Consider the following 27,226-nt stretch of genomic DNA (forward strand, 5'->3'; position numbering starts at 1 on the left):
GGTTCTTCTCTTCTATCAACTAATAATGGCATCATATTTAAGTGATCTGGATAGTTGATCATTGAGGCTAATTTTGCTAGCGCATCGGCAAATTGATTGTCATCCCTTGGGAGATATTTCAAATCAATATGTTCAAAATGCTCGATGAGTTGCTCTAGGTGTGCTTGGTATAATATCATTGTCGAGTTCTTTATTTTTCACTTTTTAAGTATATGATTTATAATCAAACTGGAATCTCCATATACCTCTAATTTTTGCACACCTATGCTAGCTGCTGCTTCTAATCCAATAATGCATGCTTCACATTCTGCGGCATTATTGGTATCCTCAAAGTCTATTTTAACAGAGATTGGAGTATGTGCTAACTCTGGACTTATGAGTAACACTCCGACACCACATCCTTTTTAGTTGGATGCACCGTCGAAGTACATTACCCATTTGTCATCTTATGTCATGAGAATCTCTTCGTCCGGAAGATGAGTAATTTCTGCACGACTTGTTTGAATTGGATGTTGTGCCAGAAAGTCGGAAATTACTTTTCTTTTCATTGATTTTTCAGGAATATATTTTAACTCAAATTCGGCCAACATCACCAACCACTTAGATATCCTTCCTTGTATAGGTGGTTGTTCAAACAAACACTTTATCGAGTTTTGTTGAGAAATCACATGAGTAGTGTGTGGTAGCATAAAATGTCGTAATTTTTTAGTTGCCTACACTAATGCGAGGCTTGTCTTTTCCAAGGTACTATATTTTGTTTCATATTGAATGAATTTTTTACTTATGTAATATATTGTACGCTCGACTTTTTCTATCTCTTGTGCTAACATGGCGCCAGTGGTTGTGTCTGTAATTTTAATGTATAGCCTAAGAGGTAGTTTGGGTACTGGTGGTGCTAAAATTGGTGGACTTATGAGATAATCTTTGATTTTAAAATTGGTGGACTTATGAGATAATCTTTGATTTTCTCAAAGGCCTTTTGGCATTGATCGTCCCATTCATGTTTCTCCTCTTTTTTCAATTTTTTAAATATTGGCTCACAAGTCATAGTCTATTTGTTGATAAATCGACTAATGTATTGTATTTTGCCAAGGAATCCCCTAATTTCTTTTTCTGTTTGAGGGGGAGGCATGTCAACAATTGCCTTTATTTTAGAGGGATCGATCTCAATGCCACGTGTGCTTACTACGTATCCAAGTAACTTGCCATAAGTTACTCCGAAGGCGCATTTTTGTAGATTCAATCGCATTTTGTATTCTTTTATGCGAGTGAATAATTTGCGTAAAGCTTTTATATGTCCCATTATATCTTTGGACTTCACGATCATATCATCCAAATACACTTCTATCTCTTTATGCATCATATCATGCAAGAGAGTCGTAGTCGTTCTTTGGTACGTAGCTCCTGCATTTTTTTAAACCGAATGGCATGACTGTGTAGCAATACGTACCCCAAGGGGTAATAAAGAATGTCTTTTCTTCGTCTTCTTTTAACATTAAAATTTGGTTGTAACCTGCGTATCAATCCATAAAGGATAACATCGCATGTTCAGTCATGTTATCTACCAATATATCAATATGTGGTAGAGGAAAATCGTCTTTAGGGCTAGCTTTATTAAGGTCCCTAAAGTCGACACACATGCGAACTCGTCCATCCTTTTTAGGGACTGGGACGATGTTTGCTACCCATTCAAGGTAATTACATACGCGAATAAAACCTACGTCCAACTGTTTTTGTACTTCTTCTTTTATTTTTAATTTCACATCAAGTTTCATTCGTCGAAATTTTTATTTTAGTGGTTTAGAGGTAAGGTTCAAGGGAATGGTATGTTCCCCAATTTTCCTATCTATTCCAGGCATGTCCTTGTATGACCAAGCAAACACGTTTTTCCCCGCTTCTTTCTTTCTCTTTCCTTCTCGTTCTCTCTCTCTCTCCTCCCTATCTAATTCTCCAGATTGTTATGCCGCCTTTTTCCACCGTCTACCGCCGATTAAGGTTCTTGATAAACCCTCGATTTGTACAGCTGATGAGCTTCATTATGTTCATGTTGCTAATTCTGATTGGCGTCTTGCTCTTTGGCGTTATCATCCTAATCCTCAGGTTTAATCTTTTGATTAATTTTTTTTTGTATGATTTTGAGTTTTTTTTTTTTTTTTTTTATTTAATTAGGGTTTTGATTGTGATTTTTGGGTGTTTGATTTTGGTTAATGTGCTGGCTACTGCTAGGAATCATCCTCGTTTGTTATTGTCTGGTGTTGGGACCAATGTTATTGGCTATGATCTATCTCCCGAGGTACTTGGATTTTCACCTTTTTTTTGGGTGTTTATAGCTATTTTATGATTTGGTTTATCAATTTCGTTTGAATTAAAGCGTTCAATTAATCAATGTTTTTAATTAAGAGGTGCGAATTAACGGAGTAATAGATGCAACTTGTTATTGTTATTAGTTGTTGATAGGACTGTGATTCTGTGAAACATAACCATGATTGAGTTGTCCTGATTATTGGTAAGTTATCTGGAAATTATTGGTGAGTTATCAGGTTTGTGTATTTGATCAATTTTGCAATGATTTGATGTTCAATTAGTTTTAAATTTCAATTGTAGTAATAATTTTTCTAATTTGTTTGAAGTGAATGATGAAATTTGAGTTTTGGGTTAGTAAATTAGTGGTTTTGAAGTTTTAATTTGCTTGTTGTTTTGATTTTTTAACTGATAACTTTCAGTTTACAAAGTTAAAAAATATTTTAAGCTGCTTAGAGGGAATAGAAACTCCCCACTAGAGGATTGATTAGGGGACTGCACTCACTATAAATTATGGTATTGATTAGGGGACTGCACTCACTATAGAAACTCCCCACAAGAGGATTGATTAGTGAACGAAACCAATTAATGTGGCAAATAGTCTTCTATATACTGTACATACAACTAGATCTAATTAGGTGACAAACACGGGCAAGAGTGCAAAAATGGGCATTTGTTTAGATTAATAAGAGTATACATTTGTATCTTTAAACTTGGAATGTTGAATAAAGATTCAGAGCTTTAAAATATTATTGGTAAGTTACAGCCTCTAGAAAGCTTGTATTATCTTTAACTTTCTGTAATTTCCCACTTCTAATACTTTTGTCTATCATCTTCTTCCTTAATTTTTCTGATTGTGCAAGGTATGTTGTTTTATATTTTAGTAATTCTTACAACATCTTGATGTGTGCAAGGTATATTTTTTCTGCTATTTTGCCCCACTGTTTGATTATCTTGGTTTGTTGGATCCTCTTAGAATTTTTCATTTTCATTCTATATTTGTCTCTTTATATAATGCAACTTACCTCATGCTTCTTGGTCATTTGCTATTTATTAGATACTCAAGGACTTGGATCATATACTTTAAACAACATGTCGTGGTACTCAGCTATTTTTAATATCTCTCTTTAACTTTCTCAATTCGGTCTTCCTGTGTGGCTGATATTTCTTTAAAAAGTATAACATTTTTTCTTAGTCTTTTATTTTATTGGTCTTGTTTTTTGTTGAATACTCTTTTTCTTGTTTTGTCCTTATTTCTGTAAGTTTTTATCTGTATAACTTTCTTGTGGCATGTAATCTTATTTTGCCAAAGTTTCCTTGCACAGTTTGTTTATAGTACATCCTTTTATTTTGTAATATCATACATTGTACTATGGATGTTTGCTTTTCTTCTCTTGATCAGCCTTCTTAGGCCCCTAACCTGTATCATAGATACGTTATTGACATTTTTTTTCAGATCATTTCCAGGTTCAATTGTGAGGTTATAAAGTGATGATCTTATTGCATTTGTCACCAGTTCCATATTAGCCATGGAAAGCTCAAATTTCTCACTAAATGCACTTGATAAGTATACTTTTTACATATTTATTTTCCTGATCTTATGTCTTATTTGTATGCCAGGCCTTATTTATTGTAATTCATCATTGCTATGAGACTATGAGAGTCTTTGCTAATTTTCTATATGATGCTTATTTTACAAAATCTGACCTATTTATATAACTTCAGTTTGCTGATAATGCCTTTAAATTTCTGCAGCATGATAGATCAGGAAAATAAAAAAATAAAAAGTAAAAGCTCGAATGACTTGAGCTTACTGCCCTTCTTTCCTGCTGCTGCCGATAGTGCAGTCCTGCTACTACTACTTTTGCTATGCTGGAGCTGCTGCTACTTTTGCTTTACTCGAGCTGCTGCTTGTGCGTTGCAGAGATTAGGGGCAGATGTGGCTTCAAGCTGGTATAGCTCAATAATGTGGTGTTCAGATGTTGCAAATTGTATTAAAATTGGTGGTGTTTAGAATATAGCCCCTGCTACATGATGCTCTACGCTATTGCTGTTCTCTACTGCTCTCGCTGCTGCTAATTTGCTCTACACTACTACGTACAATATTAAACTAAGTTCTGTAATTTTTTTCTTTTTTAAATTAAAATTGTAATATTACAGCTTTGTATTAATGAAAATTATAAGTTTATATATATGTTAGTGTTTATATATCAATTTAAGTGAAAAAAAAAATGCAAAAAAAAAAAAGGGCTATTTTTGGCACCGGTTTTGAACTTGAATCGGTGCCAAAAACCCTTTTTTGCCACCGGTTCTGAACCGGTGCCAAAAATCCCACTTTTTAGCACCCCCCAAATACTCAACGGTTCAAAACCGATGCCATAGGGGGGTTTTAAAACGGTGCCATTGTACATTTTTCTACTAGTGTGGATTGGGTGGTGTTAGCCATGTTGGCTCAAGTAAGCCTTTTTCATTTAATTTTTCTAACAATTTTTTAAAGCTTACAGGAAATTGAGTAAATTTTCTTTCTTTTGTCCATCTTTTTCTAGGATCATCATATCTATTTGTGTTATTGTATTGCGTGGTACTCGCGAATACGTTAATAAAGGATGATGCATTATCATTCCCCTTCTTGTAGTTATTCTTAGGATGATGAGATGATGAGGTTTGTTTGCTTTTTATTTAGCAAGATCATCTTCAATCCTAATAGCCACAGAATAGACCTTTTGAAAGTGTCTAAACCAAGATAGCGTAGATGTTTGTTGTACTTTTCATGACGGTTGTCAATGAACTTTTGCACTAACTCGAGTTCAGGCGGCCTTTGGGCAAGGTGGGCCGCCTTTTCTCGCTATCTACCATAGAAAGCAAGGAATCTATAATCGTCGCCTTGCTTAAGCATTTCGAGTTCACGTAAAGTTGACTTAAATTCTACGTTACTCTCATATTGGGTAATGAAAGCCGAAACTACATCTTCCCATGTTGCCTTGAATTTAGGATCTAGCCCATAGTACCACTCTCTCGCGGTTGGGTCTAGGGTTAAAGGGAAATTTAAAGCATAAAGCTTAGTATCAACTCCCTTTAATGCCATTGTGCCAGTAAAACACATTAAATGATTTTGTGGATTATTTGTCACCTTAAATATTGGCTAGTCCGTAGCTACGAACTTTTCTGGTAAAGCAAGTCCTGGGGTAGGAGCAAACTTTTCTGCATCAAAGTACTTTTTCCCCATTGTAGATCGAAGAATTAGCTTCTCCAACGACTTTTCTTTGATGGATAATTGTTCCATCTATCTTTTCTTGCAAGGCTAAGGTTTCAACATGTTTCTTTTCAGCCTTTTCCATTTTCTTAATCTCTCCTCGGCCTCTTGAGCCTTTTCCTATCTCAAACGAAGAATCTCTTGTTGAAGTTCTTTGATGGTTGGCATTGTTGTTGGACTAGGATTAGTTGTCAAAGAAAAGTGGTTTGAAAGGGATTTCTCTTTGGGTGGTAAACGTACAATGCGAGTGTCCGGAATTCTTCTTTCCCAAGCTTGGAAACCAGCCCTAAAAGGAGTACGAAAGGATAAGTAAATCGATATGCTTCTCTGAAAAAGGGAGAAAAAAAAGACGCAAAATATATTCAAACGGATAACATCACCGTTAACAATTCTTCGATGAAGATATCGTTCGGACGAGTCAATTTGTTTTTTTTTTTTCAGAAATCAAAGTTGACTCGTTCAGTGGGCGCGCACAAGTGCTTCAGTTGCACGCAGCTATTGCGCACAACGAAATCTCTTTTGCTGGGAGGGAGTGAGTTGCGCACGCCACCTGCTCGTAGGATTTTTTTTTTTAAATCGAGCGTTTTTTTTATCATCGTTTTTCTTTTTATTTGATTTTTTTTATGTTATCCTTTGAATATGACTTTAAATCACGAAGAGACAACTTCGTAATTGGGAACATAGACCAAACTAAAAAGAAAAAAACAGAAGACTATCCTAACATGTTGCATATAGTCACATAATCACATAAGCATGTCATAAGTCAAGATTCACGCAATGCCATTCTAAGGTCAAAAAAGGCTTGGGTGTCCAAAGGTACCATATCTTAAGAAACGACACACAATCAATCACTCAACGTGTTGACTCATGGCATCACCCTCCCAACATTTTGTTGGAATATGGGTGGGATGATTGTTATTGATTTTGGGAACACGTGTTGGCAACCCCTAATCAATGAGCCAATCCCCAATGGTTTAAGTGTGCTATGCTTATGCATGATGCAATGTTGCTTGTTTGGTGTTTACTTTTGTGCAAAAGGAAGATATTATGCGTTAAAGTCTCGCTCTCTAACTAGAGATTATCCAAGTTAATTCTCGTTACAACCCACAGGCAACCTAGTGCTGGAAACCTTAGATCATAACTACGAACTAATCATGTAACCTCTAAGTCCCCAGTGGAGTCGCAACTGTAAGGAGGGTGATCCCATCTTAAGGGGTCTTCTCCTTAAATGCCCATGGCTGCTTAAAAACCTAGGACTTTACATTTGTTAGGGTGTAGTAGGATTTGAATTCCTGACTGTTTGGGGAACCTTGAATTAGAATTGATTCTATCATTACGCTTTTTTTGTAAGAAGCAAGTAGTAAGTCGCCAATGAGTTTTAGGAAAACTCATAAACCTCGTTCATGCCTTTCTTCCATGTTGAGTTCATGGAATAATGGGCACAAATCATAAGTTTACCCATGCCCAAATTGGTTTATAAACCAGAAATTAGTTTAGGAGCGAGGGTACTAAAATAACATTCCCTTTAGAGGGGAATCATTATCCTAGCCCTAGTGCGGCCTCTACTAGCTCTTCCTTTTTTACAATTTCATCACCAAACAATATATGCAACGCGATACCTAAAACTATGTTAGTTGATTTTATTTACACATACCAATTCACGTAGGAATTACATTGTAATGTCGTTATTCTTTATTTAATAATATTCGTGAAAAAGACAAGAAAATAAATAGTATTCGCCTTGGCTTAAGTGATCAACCAACAATTATTTAAATTCAATTCTAATCTTTATTTAACACAAGATACTATGTGGGATTGATTAATTAATTATTTTAAAGGTTATCAAACAACACTAATTAATTAATTAGAGTTCTTTTAAGCAAGAAAAATAAATATGATTTAACTAAGTGCTCGGGAATTTACCACTTCTCTTTGCTAGATCTCCGTTTAAAATACTTATGGACTCCTTCTTGTTGGGGGAACCTCCACCATAGTAACAAAATATTAAAAGGGGTGAGTGTTTAGGACAAGAGGGGATAGGTTGCACAAGTTCACAAGTATTTCGCCAGAGTTTTAAGTTATTTTCTGTCTATTTAAGCCTCGGTTTAAGCTCGTATTTATAAGGAATGACTAGGTTTAGGGTTACGAGCATTTTTCCGCAGCAGGTGTCGTGCGCAACAGGATGAGTTGCACGCGGCATCCCAGCGCAAGTGATTAGATTGCGCTGCTATGGGCAGCGCAAGTGATTGTCTTGCGCGCAGCTTTAAGGTAAGATTCGATTTTATATTTTTCGTATAATTCTGAATCTTCAGCAGCGCAACTCTGGAGGTTGGGCAGGGTGTCGCACGCAAATGAATTAATTGCGAGCGGCAGCCCAGCGCGACTGTTTGAGATGCGCACGACTTTTTCTGCGCCAGCATTAAAATTTAACATAGGCGCTCCTAAATCTGTCACTATTAGGTTTTAAGCACGGGCTTATGCCTAATTATGATCGGGTTTAGTTAATTGGACCTTTGTTTTGGCTTTTATCTTCAATTCGGGCTAGTCTTTTATGTTTTGTGGCTCAACTTGTTCTCCATAAGTATTCTTCACTTCGACTCAACACGAAGATGGCTTTATTTATCGTCATTGCACTTCCTGTCGGGACGGGAGGCCAAATTAGATGTCTACACACATAATAATAATAAAAGGAATGTACAGTATCCTGTACTCCAGTAGAAGTTATGGTTAAATATAAAACTCCATAACTCCCGCCATATGTTCATACTCAAGGAATATACGTTCCAAGAGTTTTGGTGCGTAATCTCTTTCGATCTATTATTAGCGATCACTTGAATTATAATCATATTAACCCAAAATACGATTATTAATTATCTTATTAAGCGTTATTTCAAGTACAAATTCCCTTTAAACATGCATAAAAGACGTAATCAAGCAATAAAAATAAATAAAAATCAAGCAACAATAATCATCATAACAATAATATTAATAATAATCATAACACTAGCAAGATCCTAGGCATGATAATAACAAGATTAATAACAAACCCTAGCATATCACTAAGCAATAAAGATCAAAGCTTTATCCCTAACATGATACTAACATGATATTAAGAAAGAAAGTAGGAAGCATTCTTTTAATAATACTTGATATTAGAAACTAATTCTTTACCCTAAACATCATACTAAGAAAAACATCCTAACATGATAATAGGAAAAACATCCTAACATGATACTAGGAATCAAAATAACAACCTAAACATGATTTCTATATCAAAATATCAATTAAGCAATTAAATTACTTGGATGCCTCATATCTCTTTCTAATAACAAAATACACGCGTTAGTAACTTCAAGGAAAATAAAAATCAAAACAATTAAATTAAATCATTGAAATAGAGATTTGGAACCAAACCCTCAGAAATATCAAACCTTTCACGTCTAGAGCAAAGGAAACTTCAAATTTGGCTAGGTGTGTCTAGATCTTGTGAATGCGGAATTTTTTTTGTAAAAAGTTGGTTTAGAAAAGAGGGAGAGAATCAAGAAATTCTTGATGAGAGTTGATGATAATTAGATGGAGAATTGATAATTAAAAACAGAGGTCTAAGAACTCTATTTATAATGAAAACAGTCCGGATATGATAAAAAAGAATCAGAGTTTGAAGAGGAATAAAACACGCCGCTGTCATCACAACAGCTCCTGTCGTCGCGCGACATGCTTATCGTTCGACGCTGCAAGACAATTTTTGCAAATTTTGTTTTTAACATATCTTTTGATCCAGAAGTCCAAATAAGGCATATAATGTGTCGTTGGAAAGCTCTTGAAGAATACATTCCATTTCAATTAGAATCAGATTAATATATTTTGTATATAAAAAGAAATGGCAGAAATAGTGGAAGGGTGTCAGTTTTGGATAAAGTTTCGTATCTCATTCATATCTTTTTCGTTATAGCTCGGAATTAATATTATAATATATCATTGGAAAGATAATTTCAAGATCTATCCAACCATGTAATATTTGGATAAAGATGATAAGGCACAAAAATAATATCCGACTGTCTTTGAACTTCTTTAAATTCGAATAGAATTAGGATTAAAAAAAAAGGAAAGTTTTTATAAAAGGAAAGTTTTTATTTAACTCAAATTCTTTAATCTTATCTTTTCAAAAAGGATAATTAAGATCTTTTAGAAACTTATAGAAGCTTTAATTGATCCAAATTAATTTAGGAATAGGATTAGACCTTTGGACCCTCTACATGATCATAAGGCCGTAGGTAAAAACCGGTTTGGGCCTAGTTTAGTATTTTGGCCATAACTTCCTAATTATTCATCGGAATTGGGCTTATAATATATCGTTGGAAAGGTCTTTTCAATCCCCATCCAACTACACCATTACTGGACCCATATCATGGGCCAAAATAAACCGAAATTAATGTTTTTCAAAAATAGGATAAGACAAGAAAGATTTTCAAAAATAGAAAGAAGAAATATTTTAATAAAAACATTCTCATCACTAGTTTTTTCACACTTTTGCTTTGTTTGATAATCAATGACATGAAAGGTATTCATGACTGGGTTTGGTTTTGGGGAGACACATTTGGGTGTCTACAGAAGCCCCCACTTTGACTGAGTTTGGAGGAACATAAGTTTCGAAAACAAAAGTTAAAGTATTGACAGGGAAGGAGAATGATTCAGAACGTTCTGCGATCCTAAATCATTCTTGTAACGTCGATACCTGCAAGCTAACATTAATTAAAACAGATAAGAGAGTTAAGAAACGCGTATCTTGCACCGTCGAGCACACGTCTCTGTACAATGGAGCTTTTTTTATATGTTCACGCGTCTCTGAACAAAGAGCTTTGACGATCTTTCTTAAGCTAGTGATACCGCCTGAAGACTGCTACGCCTGTAACGACCACCAATTTCCGCTGGGTGATAGTCTTCTGCAAGCCAAAGAATACTATCGAAGATTGCTTCGCCTGAAACAATCTTCTACCGCCTTGTGACCATCTTCCGCAAGCCAGGGAACAAGATCGAAGATTGCTCCGCCTGAAGCCATCCTCAGTTGTTGCGATTATATTCCGAAGAAAATTACCGAAGATCAATGCCTGTCAATCCTTAATTCAGCTTGAATTTTGTTATTGATGCTTTGGGTGATGACAATCCTTTTTTCTTCAGGAACAATTGTCAACACAACTCTTGTATGATGTATGACAATCCGATTTAGGGAAAGTTCAATGCCACATAAAAATCCATCCTTGGAAATGTTGCTACGATGAAGCGACAATCCGTATCTCGGAAAATTTGCCAAAATCAAATTTTGGGAAAAGTTTCCAATGCTTCGTAACAACATGTCATAAGAACTTTGCTACGGTCAACAATCCACATCTTGGAATATAACTCCTGAAAGCAATCCACCTTGAAAATTTGCCAATGCTATGCGACAATCCTTTTACGAAAATATTGCCACAATTGACAATCCTTTTCTTGGAACATTTGCCAAAAAAGAGTCGATCGACAATCCACTTCGGGAAAATTTGCCACTTACTGAAATGAATGACAATCCACGTTGAGGAACTTTTTCCGAATTTTATGATGAATAGAGACCTACGACAATCCTTTGGGAAATTTTTCCATAGGGAACTATGTGTATGACAATCCAATCTCGGAAAACTTGCCAAGGAATCGATGAATGTATGACAATCCGAACTTGGAAAAATTTGCCAAATAGAGAAGGAGCACGACAATCCACGCTTGGAAACTTTGTCTGAGATGACAATCCAATCTTGGAAAAATATAATTATCTTTGAAGAAGATACGCGACAATCCATATTTGGAAATATTGTCAGTTGGGGATGACAATACAATCTTCCAAAAATTGTCGTATAAGTGCTTGCTTTTGAACCAATGTCTTGGTGCTTGTAATGAGCCAATGCTTTAGGCACTTAAGCTAAGTGAGACGATCGTCGTCAGGTCAATCACTTACTATGTTTGTAATCGTGCCGACTACTAATCATGTTAGTTTGCTTATAAGGGCTAATTGGCGTATCAAGGAACCCGAAAATGTCGTATGAGGTCCGCATAATCCAATATGGGACCACGCATCTCGTTGCTGCGTCGGCGCTCACCAGAACATATTGTCGTCGCATTCTGGCTCTGTCGCCAGGCGGCAGCCTTGTCGTTTGACGCTGGAGTCAATTTTTCATTCGCGGCTTTTCAAAAAAATCCGGGAATGTTCTTGCTCACCGGAATGTACCTGCTTTTATATTTTGGACAATAAGACTTTGCTCATGTAATTAGGGTTGACCTAAGACTTAGTGTTGCTTGACTCATTGACTTGACATGACTCAAGGTATAAACTTGACTTAATGATGACTCACTTCGTGTGACTCGTGTGTGCATATTGTTAATGCAATGTGATAACACGACATAACTTAATGTGAACATGACTTGTGTGTGCATTGTAATGTGATCACGCGACTCGAAAAATGCAAAAAAGCAAAAAAAATTCGTCATTTTCGTGCAGGGTACCAACTTTCTCCCAAAAAAGAAAGACGCGAAAAAAGAAAGAAGCGAAGTTTTTGAAGGTGCATGTTGAATGAGCTTAATCCGTTAACGTTGTCTCTCACAATACAAGAATTGTAACATCTTAGACTATCCTAGTTGACTCGATAATGAAATTATTTAGGTAACTTAGGCGCGGAGGCTAAATACTTCATACTTTGTGATGTAATGATGGTTGTTCTTGATATGACAAGGCATGCTTCAGCGTCGTGTTAAGATTTCATGACAAAGGGTTCCTAAGGGAAGTATATTTAGTCATGTATCTGTGCAGTGTGTGAGAGTGACACTAAGGTTAGGCCGCAAAGGCTAAGTGTATGGAAATATATTATTTTGAGAAGAGCCAAAAGATGGTGACTCTTAGGCTAGGTAGGCTATCAATGTAAGGATCAAGCCCCCAAGTCTAGCTCTAAGTAGATAGGGATGAGCAAAGGGGAACCCTTGATATGATCATTTATGAAAGTAGATATGAATGAATGAATTTTTATTACGGCCGCACCTCGATGTGAGGTTGCCTACGTATCCGTTAGGAATCAGGCCAAACGTAGCTCTAGACGAACCTCGCACAAGTGTGTGTATACCTCAAAAAGGTCTTTTTAAGGGTTAAAACGTGGTTAGGCTAAAGGTTGAAGAAGAAAGGGATAAAGGCTCAAGACCGTAGATAAACCCCCAAGGTGTGCAACCTTGGTTTTTAATATTTTTATGCTTGAGGCTTTCTACTCTTTTTTTTTAGCTCTCTCTTTCGCTTTAACATTTATTTTATTTATATAAGTGTGGGAAATCCTGATCATGTGGTCTATCACTCACTTGGCATTCATGTTTCTCAGACACAATACCTGTAAGGAGGGTGATCCCATCGTAAGGGGTACTCTCCTTAAATGCCCATGGACACTTAAAAGCTTAGGACTTTACACTTGTTAGGGTGCAGTAGGATTTGAATTCCTGACTGTTTGGGGGACCTTGAATTAGAATTGAGTCTACCATTACGCTTTTTTTTTTGTAAGAAACAAGTAGGGAGTCGCCAATGAGTTTTAGGAAAAACTCATAAACCTCATTCATGCCTTTCTTCCATGTGGAGTTCATGGATAAGTAGCACGAATCATTAGTTTACCCATGCCCAAATTGGTCTGTAAACCAGAAATGGGTTCGGTAGCGAGGGTACTAAAATAACGTTCCTTTTAGAGGGGAATCGTTATTCTAGCCCTAGTGCGGCCTCTACTAGCTCTTCCTTTTTAACAATTTCAACACCAAACAATATATGCAACGCGATACCAAAAACTATGTTAGTTGATTTTATTTACAAGCATTAATTTACATAGGAATTACATCGTAATGTCGTTGTTCTTATTTAATCAAATTTGTGAAAAGGACAAGAAAATAAACAATATTCGCCTTGGCTTAAGTAATCAACCAACAATTATTTAATTCAATTATAATCTTTATTTAACTCAAGATACTATGTGGAATTGATTAATTAATTATTTTAAAGGTGATCATACAACACTAATTAATTAATTAAGGCTCTTTTAAACAAGAAAATAAATGTGATTTAACTAAGTGCTCGGCAATTTATGACCTCTCTTTGTTAGATCTCCGTTTAGAACACTTATGGACTCCTTCTTGTTGGGGAACCTCCACCGTAGTAACAAAATATCAAAAGGGTGAGTGTTTAGGACAAGAGGGGCTAGGTTGTACAAGTTCACAAGTATTTCTCCATAGTTTTAGGTTATTTTCTGTCTGTCTAAGCCTCGGGTTAAGCTCTTATTTATAGGGAATGATTAGGTTTAGGGTTACGAGCATTCTACCGCAGAAGGTTTCGCGTGCAAGAGGATGCGTTGCGCGCGGCATCCCATCGCAAGTGATTGGGTTGACACTAATAGTCTTGCGCGCGGCTTTATGTTAAGATTCAATTTTATATTTTCCATATAATTCTGAATCTTCCGCAGCGCAACTCTGGATGTTACGCTGGGTGTCGGGCGCAACTAAATTTGTTGCTCACGGAAGCCCAGCGCGACTGTTTGAGATGCGCACGGCTTTTTCTGTTGCAGCACTAATATTTAACTTAGGCGCTCCTATATTCTTCATTATTAGGTTTTAAGCACGGGCTTAGGCCTAATTTTGATCGGGTTTAGTTAATTGGCCCTTTGTTTTTTCTTTTTTTTTTTAATTGGGCTAGTCTTTTGTGTTTTGTGGCTTAATCAGTTATCCATAAGTATTCTTCACTTTGATCCAACACGAAGATGGTTTTATTTATCGTCATTGCACTTCTTGTCGGGACAAGAGACCAAAAGTAGATGTCTACAGTTAGCCCCCACTTTGATCGAGTCTAGAATAGACGATAATCAAAGTAGTCAAGGAAATAAATCCAAGACTCATTCTGCGAAGTTCTCTAAGGATAGAGAATCTTTCAGTAATGTTTAAGGATGTCGAAACAATCCTTGGTTTGCTAAGTGTTTGAAACAAGTAGCTATTAAGGTTAGAAAAAGTTTTTCCTAGTCTTAACGCGCTAAAGAATCTAGATTGATCCTTTGCAACTGTAGAACGCTTTTACAAGTAAAGGTAATCTGGGTCATGTCATTGATACTTTAGCCTATAAAGATCGGTTTTAAAAGGATAAAAGGGGAAGATTTCCTCTTAATTGTGTCATCGCTGGTCTAAAGTCCCTCGATATGTCATTGAAACTTTAGCCTGACTTTAACAAAGAAAAAGATGAAAAGGGGTTTTCGGTATTCGAGCGGAAATGGTCCGGTATTTGAGCCGAATGTCCACAAGATAGAAATACATGTCTTAGGACTGGAGGCATATATCCAAATCTAGTGAGAGGGAAGAAAGTCAACAACTCTCTCAGTAGTTTTGTCCACAAGATGAGTACACGGTGTCTCAGGACTGGGGGCACGTGACTACATAGGCGCGACATCGTTTCGTCGCTTCTTTATACAGGGGATGATTTCGACACCCTAACTGTCCGGTAAGTTAGTAAGCGCACTAACTACCGTATTTGCTCCCATTCAAGAAGTGCATGTTCCTGATGGTTCGGAGTGCCTTTCGACTCGTGAGCTAACGCCTATAATAATTCTCTACCTTTTAGTCCCGAGAGGTAGATCTCGCAAAGCTTTGGCTGAAGTGAAATTTTATGCAACACCTACGCCGTACAATTTTGCGCCATACGATACGCCATTTGCATTTTTACGCTGCATGAAAACGCCTTCCTTTTTGCTTCGGATGTGAAAAAAGAAGGAAACCCAGACATTTGTAACGTCTGTACAGTAAAATGACAAACCTGTCTATGGGTGCTTTTACGTAAAGCACCACCACGGAACTTCTTAAGGCACTCTTACGAAAAACGTTCGAAACGTATGCTTAGGGAAGGCACAAAGCACGGTATGCATGCAAGAATGATGCAAAAAACTAACAAATAAGAAAACAAACTACAATAAGCAAAGCAATTTAACAAGATTTTGATAATTTGCGCGCCATTACGTCTAATAACGAGAAAAAACCATTAAAATGATCAAACGGATCAAAATCAAGATTCCGGTCATTTTAGTGACCAGTATCCGCGCGCAACTCTGTGGGTCGCGCTGGCCATTTGGCACTCTAGACATTTTTTAACATATTTTATGCAATCATGTTCCATAGTGGACCAATAGTACCCTTGTCGTGAAATTATTTTTGAAAGCATTTTACCATTCATGTGAGGTCCACAAACACCTTTGTGAGTATTTTCCATAAGGCGTGTGCCTTCCGGTTGGTCTATACACAATAAACTTTGACCATTAGGTCCCTTTTTGCATAATTGACCATTTAATAGACCATATTGGGCCGCAAGTGTTCGTAAGGCTCGTTGGTCTTTCGATGAAGTATTTAATATATTGGAGGATATGATCATACCAGGAATTGTCTCCTTCGATGTCATTTATTTCCTCTATTGCGTTGCAATATGCTGGTTCTTCTCTTCTATCAACTCATAATGGCATCATATTTAAGTGATTTGGAATGTTGATCATCGAGGCTAATTTTGCTAGCGCATTGGAAAATTGATTGTCATCCCTTGGAAGATATTTCAAATCAATATGTTCAAAATGCTCGATGAGTTGCTCTAGGTGTGCTTGGTATAATATCATTGTGGATTTCTTTATTTTCCATTATTTTATTATAAGATTTATAATCAGACTAGAGTCTCCATATACCTATAATTTTTGCACACCTATGCTAGCTGCTGCTTCTAATCCAATAATGCACGCTTCACATTCTGCGACATTATTAGTAACCTCAAAGTCTAGTTTAACAGAGATTGGAGTATGTGCTCCCTCTGGACTTATGAGTAACACTCCTACGCCACATCCTTTTTTATTGGACGCACCGTTGAAGTACATTACTCATTTGTCATCTTGTGTCATGAGAATCTCTTCTTCGGAAGATGAGTAGTTTCTGCACGACTTGTTTGAATTGGATGTTGTGCTAGAAAGTCGGAAATTACTTTTCCTTTCATTGATTTTTCAGGAATATATTTTAACTCAAACTCGGACAACATCACCAACCACTTAGATATCCTTCCTTGTATAGGTGGTTGTTCAAACAAATACTTTATCGGATTTTATTGAGAAATCACATGAGTAGTGTGTGGTAACATATAATGTCAAATTTTTTGGTTGCCCACACTAATTCTAGGCTTGTCTTTTCCAAGGTACTATATTTTGTTTCATATTGGATGAATTTTTTTACTTATGTAATATATTGCACGCTCGACTTTTTCTACCTCTTGTGCTAACATGGCACCTGTGGCTGTGTGTGTAATTGTAATGTATCGCCTAAGAGGTAGTTTGGGTACTGGTGGTGCTAAAATTGGTGGACTTTTGATATAATCTTTGATTTTCTCATAGGCCTTTTGGCATTGATCGTCCCATTCATGTTTCTCCTCTTTTTTCAATTTTTTAGATATTGGCTCACAAGTCATAGTCAATTTGTTGATAAATCGACTAATGTATTGTAGTTTGCCAAGGAATCCCCTAATTTCTTTTTCTATTTGAAGGGGAGGCATGTCAACAATTTCCTTTATTTTAGAGGGATTAATCTCGATGCCACGTGTGCTTACTACGTATCCGAGTAACTTGCCATAAGTTACTCCGAAGGCGCATTTTTGTGGATTCAAACGCATTTTATATTCTTTTATACGAGTGAAAAATTTGCGTAAAGCTTTTATATGTCCCATTATATCTTTGGACTTCATGATCATATCATCCAAATACACTTCTATTTCTTTATGCATCATATCATGCAAGAGAGTCGTAGCCGTTCTTTGGTACGTAGCTCCTGCATTTTTTAAACTGGATGGCATGACTGTGTAGCAATACGTACCCCAAGGGGTAATAAAGCATGTCTTTTCTTCGTCTTTATTTTCCATTAAAATTTTGTTGTAACCTGCATATTCATCCATAAAGGATAACATCTCATGTTCAGCCGTATTATCTACCAATATATCAATATGTGGTAGAGAAAAATCGTCTTTTAAGGCTAGCTTTATTAAGGTCCCTAAAGTCGACACACATGCGAACTCGTCCATCCTTTTTAGGGACTGGGACGATGTTTGCTACCCATTCAAGGTAATTACATACGCGAATAAAACCCGCGTCTAACTGTTTTTGTACTTCTTCTTTTATTTTTAATGCGACATCAGGTTTCATTCGTCGAATATTTTGTTTTACTGGTTTAGATGTAGGTTTCAAGGGAATGGTATGTTCCGCAATTTCCCTATCCATTCCAGGCATGTCCTTGTATGACAAAGCAAACACGTCTTTGAATTCTTTGAGCGTCGATATGAGGGTCGATCATTCTTCCAGATTTAGAGTTAAGCCAATTTTGACTTCTCTTTTATTTTTGTTAGTTCCTATATTAACTATTTCAGTTTCTTCAACGATAGGGTTCTTTTTTTCTCGTTCATTCATTAGTTCAACCAATTTATTAATGTTATCTTCTTCATTAGATTGATTGTTATAGCATTCGAAAGATTCAAGAGAAGGCATATACTCGGAAATAGAGCTTATATTATTTAAATCAAAAGAGAGTACATCAAGAGAAGAATCTTTTTTGGGATATTCATCCTTAGAACTAGAAAATAAAGACTCAGTAATGGCCACAAGGCCTAGATTTTCAGCTTCCCTAGAGTCTATAATAGATTTATCGTCCGATTCTTCAAACATCTTCCCTTCGCCTGTGACGATTTCCAGCTTATCGCCTTTGTGGTTGGTATATTTGAAAGATTTTCTCCATCCATGCTCAAAAGTTTCGTTTGAAAGGGTGATCAATGAGGTTGGGTCAAAAGCTTCATCTTGAATGGCATTTTTATTGGTCATTGTAGCGACATGATTTTGCTCTAGTCCAAATAGCAAGTTAAATGCTTGCCCATCATAGCACCCTGAAATTGGGTGTTTTGATTTAACGATACTAAGATCGTCATAAAAGAAGTAGCAATCATGAAATATTTCAAATCCAGGCTTCTTGATTCCTTCCAGAACTAAGGGTTCTGGAAAGTCGTAGCATGGGTAATATTCTCCCTCCCTAATGAATTTCCCATTAAGGGTTTGTTGATAGCATGGGTAATATTCTCCCTCCCTAATGAATTTCCCATCAAGGGTGTCCCATATCTCCTTAGCACTACTGCAACCAGAGATACGATTTGTTTCGGTCTCACCTATTGCTTGTTGTAGAATTGACATTGCCTTAGCATTTTTCTCCAGCAACTTGTAATCAGCAGTGACCAATTCGCTATCCTTCTTGGGAACCTGTTTCCCATCAGCTTCTGTCTTGAGAATGATATTAGGACCATTTTTAACTACGAGCCAGCATTCATAATCAATACCCATGATAACATTCTGGATCCTGTTCTTCCACCAAGCATAATTATTTCCATTAAACTTTGGTGTCTTGTTGTCATAACCAATTGCACTTAATTCTTGAGTACTCATTCTTAACTCCTCTAGATGTTACTCTTTCGAGAAGCTTAGGCTCTGATACCAATTGAAGGTTCAATGGGCACTCAAGAGGGGAGGGGGGGGGGGGTGAATTGAGTGTTAAGTAATCGTTAGCGATTTTTGCTTCTTTTCGGATTATGCGTAAGGAACCAGTTGTGCTGGTTCCCTTATGCAGCGGAATAAAACAAAGCAATAAAGAACACCACAGATTTAACGAGGTTCAGCCAACTCTGGCCTACGTCCTCCTATCCTAAGTCCTTTATTAATCTACTCCGAAAAATAAAGACAAAGAACACTCTACTGTTTCCCTACTCCGGGAACCAGTAAACCCCACACTCTACTCCGAATGTGCTCTAAACTTACCCTCGTAAGTTCCTAGTGTGTTTGAACTCACAAACACTCACCAAGTCTTCAACCCCTCTGTCAAAGACTTAATACAAGATCAAGAACTCTCTAATGATCTAACTCTCAAAAGTCAAATAGAGAAAAACGTTAAAACACTATTATGCTCTTGTGTATCACTTAATAATTGAATTAGTGCTTTTAGCTCTCAAAAATAAAACTCTATTAAAATGCGTGAGAGCCGTATCTGATTATTCAGAATAAGATGTATTTTATAGGTTAGTTAGCTAAACCCTAGTTACCTTAAATCATGCATATAAGATATATACGATTTATGGTAAGTATTTATCTTAATTGATTTGATCACAAGATAAAATCAATTTAAGATAAAATACTTCCTAGTTTTTAGCTAACCAAAAATATCATCTTTATTCTTAGCTGCTTGGATATATTTTAAATCAATATTTTTCGGAAAATATCTTTTTATAAAATCTTTGTAAAAACGGCAGCTTGAATAATCTGTTCAGTTAACCTGGTTCCCTGGCCTGGTTCCCTGAACTGAATATGTTATGAAATTTGTTCCAAACCTTGTACCAAATTTCATAACGATATTTAATATACTAAAAGCACTTTATATACTCAATTATATAAGTTATACTACGGAGCATTTACATGAAGTTCCTAAATAACTCTTTGAGTGTAGTCTTCCTTCATGCATTCGTTAAGTCTTGAAAACTTCCATGAATGAACTCAATTATTGACCAAAGGACCTTCCTTTAAGTTGATCGAAAATTCTTTCAAGCTTCCAGTCTTAGAAATCAACTTAGATACTGCACATTCAACAAAGTTAATGTACAATACTAAATAAGTAACTGCCTTTCATAAAAGCAGTGTGAGAAAACAGTTTATACTGGTTTCCTACCAGTGCATAGCTCATTCATCATCTAACTGTTCCCTGTATAAAGATAAGTTAGTTCAACAAATATCTCATATAAGTAATAACTTATCTAGGGAAACAGTGTTCTATTTTAGCTGGTTCCCCCAACTGTATTGAACACTTTCAAAGACCTGTTTCCCTTAGCTGTTTGTCATCATTCAAAACTATCAATCAAAACCTAAGGGACTCAACAAATTCCCCCTTTTTGATGATGACAAACATTTGAAGTTTCTGCACCTGTGAACATACTCAAAAGAAAGTAGTCAAAAACTTCAAGGACTCAAGACTCAATGGAACAAGTCAGTTAAGCCAACTGGTTCCCTAAACAGAAACAGAAAATAAAAAAAAGTCAAAGTAAAAGTAAAAAGACTCAAAAACGACTCAATCTAAACTAGTAAAGACTATAGGCTTCAACTTCAACTATTTTCCCCCTTTTGGCATCATTAAAAAGATATGCAAAAGTAGCCTCTTATGCATAAAGTAACGTGCTAAACCATCCAATGGCATCAACCATTATACAAATAAAGTGCTGCAAAAGAAGGTCAGATTAGTCAAAGTAAAGCCATGCCAACAATAAAGATCATAGTTTAATACAAACCATCAAAAGTAAACGATAGAGCCCAAATCCATATCAAAACAAATTCATGGATTGGGAGGAATAAAAACAGTCCAACAGAATCAGTTATTCAGAATATAATATAATAAAGGTAGGCTAAATGAAAAAGAAAACAGATTCAATCATCATCATCATTTTCATCATCTTCTTCCTCTTCTTCAGTGTCAGCCTCCTCAACTGCTTCATCCTGATTCTCCTCCTCTTCATTGTCATCTTCCTGCTGGTCTGTTTGCTGGTCCTCCTCAACTTATTCCTTCTCAATTCCAGAACTACCAGCAACCTGTTTCTCTAACTTGCTCATCCTCATAATAAACGAAGTAGATAAACTTTCCACTAAGGTCACTAACTTGCTAAGCTGATCCCCTACAGCACTCATCTTCTCTTCCTGACTCTCCAGCCTCTTAAGAATAACCTTCTGACCTGCTGGTTCCTCTGCCTTATGTTTCTTCTTGGCAGGCTTAGGAGTCTCTACTGGTTCCTCCTCCCTAAACTTCAACACCCCAGCACTTATGATCAACCCCTTTTGTTTCAGAATACCTTTGGTAAACACTATTACAGGAGTAGTTGATCCACTAAGAGAAACATTATTCTCTTTAAGAAGCTTAGTTATGTAAGAACCATAAGGAAGAGAATGGTGGGAGGAATTATAGCAATTCATCATATGGTTTATCATTAGGGAAGGGAGATTTATCTTAATCTTATTCATCAGCAAATATATAAGCACCATTTCCATGATGCGCACAAAACCCCTACCTTGTGCTCGAGGAATAATCATCTTGTTACACAGAGAATGAAGAACCAGCATCACTGGTTCCTTCAAGCTACCAGTTTTAAAAGTTCCAGCTTTCTTTGGAACTTTCCCTCCAAACACAAAGTCATGCACTTCATCTGGACTAACCCCAATAAGTGTGGGCCATCCATCTCCAGAATACTCATCAAAACCATCTCTGGGTATATTCAACAACCCAGCCAAACTTGCAACAGACACATTTACTTCAACATCATTCACAGCTGATCCTAACGACCTATCCACCATTTGTTTCAAATTTATATAAAACTTTCTAACACCATCAATATTAGCATCACAGACATCAAACAAAGCCATCCAACCTTGATATTCTAACAACTCTTTCACATCACTTAAGGAACTTTCATCAAAATAACCAACTTCTGTTTTACAACCAGATAGCACAACCCTAGAACCTAAATCAGTCATACCAACAGATGGAGATTCTACTGACATACCTCTTGTAGACTTCCGTGCTGTTCTCTTTCGTTTGGTACCAGCAGAATCCATCGATTGTTCCTCCACTACTACTTCGCCAATGTTTTTCAGGGAAGACCTAGTCACTCTGCTGTGAACCAAGGGTTTTGAAGTCCCCTTTTTCTGCCCAATAATCTGTAGATTCGCTTCTTCACTTCTAACTTCCTCCTCTTCCCTTTCTCCAACAGTATTGAAGAATTCTTCAGCGCTTTTGGGCTGGTCCCCCTGAGATGAGGCAGGTTCTTTGATGATGGAATCATCAGCCTCAGGGGTTTTGGGTAAAGGTGCATTTTTGGGAGGTGAAGGTGAGGGAGATTTAGAAGATGGAGACGGAGTTGGTGATGGGTTCTTTGTGGTAGTAGGAAGTGAATTGCTCGATAAAGTCGGAGCAGGGTTAGTTTCAGTGATGGTGGTCTCCTTCAATTGAGTGGACTCACTTGCTTGAGTCTTCTCCTTTCCTTTCTTAGCTGAAGCCTTGGCTGATTTCCTTACCATTGTAGCAAACAAGCTTCAAAATTTAGTAGGAATTTGAGAGAGATTAAAACGGAGTGAACAGTGATTAGGGTACCACTGTTGAACGAGAGAGAGGATGAATTCAATGATGATGTGATGTGAAACTGTATCAATGTGTTAGTGTGTATTTATATTAATTGCACAACATATGAATTCCAAAAACTAGCCGGTTGAGAATCAAAATAAACGGAAAAGATAATTTCAAAAATTGAAAATTTAAAATATGGTAATTATCTTTTTACCAAAAAAAAAATCAACCAACTATAAATTAGGCAATTAAATATATTTGCCTCTTTGTAGGATAAGAATAACTGAAATAAGATAATTCTTTGCAAAAAGAAATTATCTTATAGTAATCTTCCAAAAATAAAATATTTTCGGATGACATATCAGAGCTGAACTGCTGTTTCCTCTTGCTGGTACCTGTACTGAACCAGTCATTCTATTCTCAGCATGTTTCAAAATAACTTCTCCTGTTCTTATACAACAATAATCCACTTAGGTTATTTACACAATATTTGTAAGTAAGCAACATAGTTATATACACAATCAGTACAAAAGCATACCTATTCTAGCCAATCATTGAAGGAAATAATTGAAGCCAACTCCTAAAATCTAACTAGACCTAAAAGGACTCTTAACCTACAAAAGGACTCTCTACATAAAGGCTTTGTGAAGATATCAGCTATTTGATCTTCACTTTTACAAAACAACATCTCCACCAATCCTTTTTTCACATTGTCTCTTAGAAAATGGTGTCTTATCTCAATGTGTTTGGTCTTGGAGTGTTGCACGGGGTTCTTTGAAATATTGATTGCACTAGTGTTATCACAAAAAATAGGAACACTTTTATAAATAACACCAAAATCTTTCAGCTGGTTCCTTATCCACAGTAGCTGGGAACAGCATGAAGCTGCAGCTATATATTCTGACTCTGCTGTGGATAGGGCCACTGAATTTTGCTTTTTAGAACCCCATGATATAAGACAAGAGCCAAGGAAGTGTGCCATACCTGATGTGCTCTTTCTATCAACTAGGAAACCAGCATAATCTGCATCTGTATATCCAATGAGATCAATGGTACTGCCTTTGGGGTATCACAAAAACAGATCTGCTGTTCCCACAAGATACCTAAGTATCCTTCTAACAGCCTTCAAGTGAGATTCCTTTGGATTGCTTTGAAACCTAGCACACAAACCAACAGAAAACACAATGTCAGGTCTACTAGCTGTTAGGTAAAGTAGAGAACCAATCATTCCTCTATAAAGCGTAGCTTCAACATTTTTTCCCTTAAGATCAGCATCCAACTTTGTGGATGTGGGAATAGGTGTATCATAAGCTTTGCTGTTCTCCATGCCAAACTTTTTCAGCAGCTCTTTTAAGTACTTTTGTTGATGAATCATTATACCATCATTTGTTTGCTTAATCTGCAGCCCTAGGAAGAACCCTAGTTCTCCCATCATACTCATTTCGAATTCACTCTGCATAAGATTTGCAAATTCATCACACAAAGTTTGATTAGTAGCACCAAATAAAATATCATCAACATAAATTTGTACTACAATCAAGTGTTTCCCCCTGGTTTTTATGAACAAGGTCTTGTCTACTGTTCCCCTCTTGTAATCATTTGCCATCAAGAAATTGGACAGTCTTTCATACCAAGCCCTTGGAGCTTGTTTTAAGCCATATAATGCTTTATCCAACTTGTATACATGCTGGGGAAACAGTGCATCTTCAAAACCAGGTGGCTGCTCCACATATACTTCTTCCTTCAAATAGCCATTAAGGAAGGAAGTCTTCACATCCATCTGAAACAGCTTAAAATTCATGTGAGCAGCATAAGCAATTAAAATCCTAATAGCCTCTAGCCTAGCTACTGGTGCAAACGTCTCATCATAGTCAATTCCTTCTTGTTGATTGTACCCTTGCACCACTAGCCTTGCTTTGTTTCTGACTATAGTACCAAGGTCATCTAACTTGTTTCTAAAGACCCATCTAGTACCAATGACTGATCTTTCCTTTGGACGGGGAACCAGGTGCCAAACCTGGTTCCTCTGAAACTGATTTAGCTCATCTTGCATAGCTAGTACCCAATCAGGATCAGTCAATGCCATTTTATAGTCAGTAGGCTCTACATTAGACAGGAAAGAATAGAAGGCACAAAAGTTTTGAAAAACACTTCTTCTCGTTTGAATCCCCTTATTTATATCACTAATTATTTGATCAGTGGGATGAGAAGATTTATATCTAAAACTTTTGAAATTAAGATTGTTTTGTGCTTTCTCATTAAGTTGGGAACCAGCATGTTCATGAATCTCTTCTTCTTCTGAGGAGCCAGGAGGATTCACATTCATGCTGTTTCCTCTATCATTACTTACCTCAGGTTCAGGGGTGGTACCTTCTTCTGTTCCCCCTGAACTCATTACCTGTCTATTATTTGAGGAACCATCAGGACTTGGTTCCCCTTCAGAGTCCTCATTATCTTCATTTTCTTCTCTAGGCACTTCATCATTATCATCTGGTGGAGTATTTGGTAGGCCTAGATCTGCTTGCACTTCATCTGTGGGACCAGTATACTGGTTCCCCGTGAAATCCATCAATCCAATCACTTCATCAGGTTGTACCTGCGCAATCTCAGAAGACATGTTAAATTCATCAAAAATGACATGGACACTCTCCTCAACACAAAGAGTCCTTTTATTGAAGACTCTATATGCTTTGCTGTGAGAAGAGTATCCAAGAAAGATTCCCTCATCACTTCTAGGATCAAACTTATCAAGTTGATTCTTCCCATTATTATGCACATAACATTTACATCCAAAGACACGAAAGTATGTGATGTTGGGCTTTCGACCTTTAAGAAGTTCATAGGGAGTCTTATTTAACTTTGGTCTAATGAGACCTCTATTCAATATATAGCAAGCAGTGTCAACAGCTTCTCCCCAAAAACTCTTTGGGAGACCACTCTCAATGAGCATCGTCCTCGCCATCTCCTCAAGAGTTCTATTCTTCCTTTCTACAACACCATTTTGTTGAGGTGTTCTAGGGGCTGAGAAGTTGTGATTAACTCCATGTTCCCTACAATAATCAATAAAGTTAGCATTATCAAATTCAGTACCATGGTCTGATCTTACCGAGACCAGCTTGTGGGTGAGCTGGTTCTCCACTTGTTTCACCAATGTTACCCATTCTTCAAACGTTTCATCCTTTGTGTGTAACATCATTACCCAAGTGTACCTGGAATAATCATCAACCATAACACAGACATATCTATGACCTCTTCGACTTTGTACTTTCATGGGACCACACAAGTCAATGTGTACAAGTTCGAAGGGTCTGCTGGTACTCAAAACAGTTTTAGGCTTAAAAGAGATTTTGACCTGTTTCCCCCTTACACATTCAGAACAAACTTTATCAGCTTCATACTTAATGTTAGGAAGACCTACCACTAAGTCATGTGCTTTAAGTTTGTTTAGAAGTGTTAGGCTAGCATGTCCAAACCTCTTATGCCAAATCCATTGATTATTGTCAGAAATAGCTCTCAAACAAATGGACTTGTCTTGAGGGATTTTATCTAAGAAGGTGATGTAGACATCATGCTTCCTGGTTCCCTCACATACAAGTTCTCCTGTTTGTGAGTTAACTATGTGACATAGGTTGGCTTGAAACTCAACTCTATTACCTTTGTCACATAATTGAGAAATACTCAAGAGATTATGTTGCAAGCCTTCAACATAATAAACATCATTTATTGCGTTAGAAAGTGTCTTACCAACCTTACCTAAACCAGTGATGGTTCCCTTGCTGTTATCCCCAAAGGTGACACTTCCTCCATCAAAGGCCACTAGTGAAAGGAATTGATCTTTATCGCCGGACATGTGTCTTGAGCAACCACTGTCCAAATACCAATAGGTGTCTCCCTTCACTCTAGCCTGCAAGAGTAAATCAAACATTAGTTTTAGGAACCCAAACACACTTGGGTCCCTTTTCAACAACATTAACATCTTGTTGATCCTTTCTTCTCCACACATACATTACACTCTTGCTGTTCTTATTAGCACTAATTTTCTTAGCTGGACATTCATGTATCTTATGTCCATTCTTACCACAATGAAAACACACGTGCATCTCTTTAGTCATGACATACTTACCTCGCTGATATTCTTTGATCCAGGTGGTTTCTCTGGGAGACCAGTTAGTCCTGGTTCTCTGTCTAGTATAACCAAGACCAAATTTTCCTTTGTTTCCTCCTGATGAAGTCAGATGGTCCAAGGTTCTTTGTGCATTCAGTAGCTTATCCACATGTCTATGACTGTCATGCAATTCCCTTTCTTTTGTTTCAAGTGTCTTAACTAAGAACTCGTTTTTCTCTTTCAAAAACTCAAAGTTACTTTTTAAAGTTGCAAGTTGTAAGTTAAGATCTAAAACCATAGGGTCATTAGACATGTCAATAACTACTGATTGCTTT

The sequence above is a fragment of the Chenopodium quinoa genome, unplaced genomic scaffold (genome assembly GCF_001683475.1).
Source record: "Chenopodium quinoa cultivar QQ74 unplaced genomic scaffold, ASM168347v1, whole genome shotgun sequence".
Lineage (NCBI taxonomy): Eukaryota > Viridiplantae > Streptophyta > Magnoliopsida > Caryophyllales > Amaranthaceae > Chenopodium > Chenopodium quinoa.